General features: G+C 44.7%; 1 long non-coding RNA gene across 2 annotated transcripts in view; it reads left to right on the forward strand.

Moving 5' to 3' along the window:
- Positions 1-4,792, forward strand: part of LOC109312244 — a 32,679-nt gene extending 27,887 nt beyond the window's left edge. For both annotated transcript variants that reach the window (XR_002101774.1, XR_002101775.1), the window contains exon 4: positions 4,367-4,792. This is a non-coding gene — a long non-coding RNA (uncharacterized LOC109312244). The remainder of the gene's footprint in view (positions 1-4,366) is intronic.
- The last annotated feature ends 252 nt before the right edge of the window (positions 4,793-5,044 follow it).

The raw sequence follows: 5,044 nt of genomic DNA on the forward strand, positions 1-5,044 counted from the left end.
ATCAGCTGCTGCTGCCCCCTCAGCTGCTCCGCTCGCCGCCGCCGCTGCTACTGCTGCACTCTCCTCCGCTCCGGGTCCAGAAAGGAGGCACACGTGTGGGAAGGACACACGTGCGCCTGTGTCCCTCTTCTCCCCACTGCTCCTGACCTCCAAGTGCCGGAAGCTACGTCAAACCGCCGTTTATAAAAGGAGGCGGTTTGAATTACCCGCCGCTGCCTTACCCACCAATCAGGCACTCATGTTCCAATGCAATGTCACAGCTGGTAAACCAAACCAAACTCTAGCTTGCATCCATACATGCTTCCCAAGTAAATCTCAGGTTGTCAACCTCTCACTGTATTCAGCCTTGGTGAGGCTGCAGCTGGAGTACTGCATCTAATTCTGGGCTCCACAATTCAAGAAGGATGTGGAAAAGCTTGAGAGAATCCAGAGGAGAGCCATGCATGTGATCAGAGGTCAGGAAAACAGACCTTATGATGAGTGGCTGAGAGCCATGGGGCTCTTTAGCCTGGAAAAGCACAGGCTCAGGAGTGATCTGCTGGCCACCTATAACTTTATAAGAGGTGTTCACCAGGATCTGGGGGAACGTTTGTTCACCAGAGCGCCCCAAGAGATGACAAGGTTCAATGATTATAAACTCCTCCAAGACCATTTCAGGCTGGACATAGGAAGAACTTCTTTACTGTTCGAGCCCCCAAAGTCTGCAGTAGCTTGCCATCAGAGGTGGTTCAGGCACCTACTTTGAATGCCTTCAAGAGAAGGTTGGATGTTTATCTTGCTGGGATTCTATGACCCCAGCTGACTTCCTGCCTCTGGGGCAGGGGGCTGGATTCAGTGATCTTCTGAAGTCCCTTCCAGCCCTAATGTCTATGAAGACTCTTCAGCCTGGAAAAGCACAGGCTCAGAGGGGACCCTGTGGCAGCCTATAAGTACATTAGAGGTTTGGTCTGGGGGAACATCTGTTCACCAGAGTGCACCAAGGGATGACAAGGTCCAACAATCACAAACTCCTGCAAGATTGTTTTAGGCTGGACATAAGAAAAAACTTCTTTACTATCCAAGCCCCCAAGGCCTGGAACTGGCTCCATCCAGAGGTGCTGAAAGCACCTCCTATGGACTCTTTTATGAAGTGTTTGGACACTTATCTTGCTGGGATTCTTTGACCCTAGCTGACTTCCTGCCCTTGGGGCAGGAGGCTGGACTTGATGATTTCCCAAGGTCCCTTCCAGCCCTAACGTCTATGAAATCTATGAAAGGCTGAGGGATCTGGGACTCTTCAGCCTGAAGAAAAGAAGGCTGGGGTGGGACCTGGTAGCAGCTTACAGTACATCAAGGGCTCGGTGAGCAAGTTTTCACCAGGGCACCTGAGGGAAAACCAGGAGTAATGGCCACAAACTCCTGGAAGATCGATTCGGGCTCAACATTAGGAAAAACTTCTTCACAGTCATGGTGTCCAGACTGTGGAATAAACTCCCTCCAGAGATGGTGTAATCACCTACCCTGGAAATCTTCAAGAGGAGACTAGACAATCACCTTGCTGGGGCCACCTGACCCCAGTTATCTTTCCTGCTTGGTGCAGGAGGCTGGACCCGATGATCTTCCAAGATCCCTTCCGGCCTTACAATCTATGAATCTATGACAACCTAAAATGAAAGTTTCTATAAATAAAGTCAGTAACAATTTTTAGACTTTAAGGACAATTTTCTTGTTTCAAAAAATACAAAGATTTTTGACATGTTATGGGCTGAGTAGTGCAACACTGCAAATATATTGTAGTCAAGTCTGTTCAGCACTCCTGAAACAGGACACTGGAAAAATTGCTCTAACCCCAAAAGGCAGAAAGATTCAGCAATCTCCCCAAAATTCATTCAGTAAGAATGAGCGGGCTACAAAATTAGGGAGTAGGAGCTTAGGGACTTCCCAGATGAATGAACAATGTAGCAAGATGCAGCTATTTGTAAAATTGCTATTTTAGGGCTGCAGTCTCTGTCAGATTTAAAGGTACAGCAACAACTGGCCATCCTGAGAAAAAAGACAACAGCTAACAGCCTTAGACTGCTGGGGAAAGTAGGGAGAAGGGACTAGGATATCAGCAAGGAAAGCGCTGCTTCTGTTGTGTATGCTGCTACATTATAGAACAGGTGAGAAAAGGCAATTCCTTAGTCAGCTCATCACTTTAGCCTTCATCCGAATCTGTAATGTAGCGAGTTCCCCACAGTAAACATTGACTTCAGTGGGAACTGCATTTCGGCAACTTGCAGGATTTATCCAATAGGCACTTCAGTATGGTATCTTGAAACAATCTTTTTTGGATGTGAGATCAGTAAAATTGGTAGGTATAACTGTCTTTTTGTGACACATGACTCAGTTCTCATTACCATACCTCTACCAACCAGCTGACACTAGAGTGAACTTGATCAGATGAGATCTGCTGGTACAGAGAGCCATAGATACTTATTATAGGTACATCCCATTTCAAATGATGATTATATTTAGGACAATCTTTAAAATGTATGGCCTTATTTCACAGGAGGTTTGAGCTGAAAACATAGAAACAAGAAATGAAATCTTAATATGGCATCACGCATAACACACTAGAGATCCAGCTGGTGAAATGTGTCTACCTCAGCAGAAAATACAGACCAAATAACAAACACCATATTTTCTCCTATACAACACATCTTTTCCACAACTTTCAGCCCCCTGAAATTCATGTGTGTTTTAAGCAGGAAAGATGTTTTCTTCTTTGGAAAAGGAGCACACATGGAATCCCTGTAAACGTTGTGTATGCATGCAGCTGCCAAGATGGCTACCACTTGTGTCTGGTTTAATAAGCTAAAGGTGTGAAGTCCAATGTTAACACTTTTACAGCCATAGCTATTGGCTGAGTTTTGTAGCTTGTGCCTGAAATAGCAGGTGTATCTTGATGTGGCTTGGAAAGTGGAAAAAGCACTAATTTACAGGACCACATATAAAAATGCTTCTTACAATAAAGAAGTAACAGTCTTGCTACTGCCTTTGCAAAGGTCTGGGGTTTAACCTTGTGTGACATCCTAGGATGTCTTCCTGGGAGATAGCCTGGGTGAGGCAGCTGCCAGCAGGAAGTTCTTCCTGCCTGCTGCCTCACTCAGGCTGTCTCCCAGGATGCCACACTTCCTGGACACTCTATGTTCCCAAGAGAACTTACTTTAAGTCACACATGCAGTTTACTGCTCATTAGACTAATTTAATGTGCAGTAAAACATCACTTTCTACATATGAACCACAATTAGTGTGCAGTAAATTAATTTACTCCGACATAGGATAGTCCTGTCAGACAGAGGTACTATCCTATGCCACAGTAAGTTACTGTGCTTAGACACAGGTGTAGACATGACATAGGGATTAGTTTACTCCAGCTAAAATTGAGCCAGAGTATATTCAGTCACATTAATGGCATGTGTAGATGCACCCACAGTCAGCCATGACTAGAAATATCTTTTTATTTAACATATTCAAGCTAATTACTGAGCTGCCCAGCTCAATCCAGGACATAAGGAGAGTAGCTATGGTATAGAGTTTGTTGAAATTTTGATATATTTCAATAAGGAACAGGGACAATTTTTGCATGAAATACTTCTATTTTTCACCCAACTTCAGCCAGATGGGAGCTGTTATGATGATGCTGTTGTCCCAAAGGATCCCAACACACAGAGAATTGGCTTTAGTGAAGCCAGCCCTATCATACTGGAGGCTCTTGCCCTTTGTGTTGTGTCACTAAGACGTGTGAGATAGCCTGTATACGAGGGAGGCAGGGGGAACTCCAAGAGTCAAACAGTCTCCATGAGCTCCAGTTCAAAAGAAAAAAATATTTTCATTGTAACTGAGATTGCTTTGTTCTCTACACTACCTTATTGTAGTAACAGAGAATTGGCTGTATTTGGAGTCTGTGGGAGCTGCAGGTAAGTGTGCTTTGAGCATGTAGATAATAATTTCCTGTTTTTTATTGGAAATCTCCACTCTTATGGAAACCACACTCTCCCTCTGGTGCTCACACTATAAGACTGTTGAAATGAGAGGCTGTAATTTGTACTTTCCTGTTTTACAGCAATCTTTGGAAGACTGTTTGCTCTTGCAGATTTTTTAGTTCAAAAGGGAAGAGAATAGAACTATGTCAGAGAGCTCACATGGCCCTTGTAAGAACATTTTTTGATGAAATATGATGTTTCCCTTGAGAAAAGGGTAAACAAAGCATGAAAGTCTCTAACATTGGGTGGTTAAGTTACTGCCTAAGAGACTGGAAGAACCATGTTTAAGTCCCTGAACTGTGATAAAAACCCTCTTCTGCAGCAAATAGAATATCAACTCAGACTTGTGTCTTTTACAGACCAGGCCACAGAGTGATGTACATGATTCCATTTCCCAAAGGAAGGGAGAAAGACCCAACCACCCAGCAAGCACTGCAGAACTAGTAGACTACCCTGAGATGAAGAACTGCTGACATCACTCCCTTCCTCACCGGCTCAGGCACCCTCTTGGGTGTCCAAAAGAAGGAAGAAAGTCCTAGTTATGTTGCAGATGCAATCAAGGCAACAGCCCTCCCTGGGCAGGTACCACTCTGAGGCTTAGGCACTGCTGAAGGGTGATGTTTATAGGCACCATTCAGTACTGACTGAGGAGGGGAAGAAGGATCTTTCTTTTCCTTTTTTGTTAAAATTAATTCAATGTTGTGTTTGTTGCGGGGATGGGGAGGATATGGGGTGCAGGCTTAGAAGGGACATGGGGGAAGGTGGAGGGATTTCCCCTGAGAACAAGGTGGGGGAATGGAAATGGGTGGGAAGGGAGTGGAGGAAGTAGGAAGAGGTCTTATGGATCTAAATGGAAGCTGGAATGCATGGTAAAGAAAGGCCATGGGGTTTATTTGTATGGGAGTTTGGGCAGGAAAGTGGTAGTTGTGGGGGGGGGGAAGGAGTTGGAGGTTTCATGTTTTGGGTGGGGGTGTTAGGGAATCCAACTATGGGTTGTTTGTATATTTACTGTAAGGTGCTGTGAGCCTTTTGAATAG

The sequence above is a fragment of the Crocodylus porosus genome, unplaced genomic scaffold, assembly GCF_001723895.1.
Source record: "Crocodylus porosus isolate Cpor-Errol unplaced genomic scaffold, CroPor_comp1, whole genome shotgun sequence".
Lineage (NCBI taxonomy): Eukaryota > Metazoa > Chordata > Crocodylia > Crocodylidae > Crocodylus > Crocodylus porosus.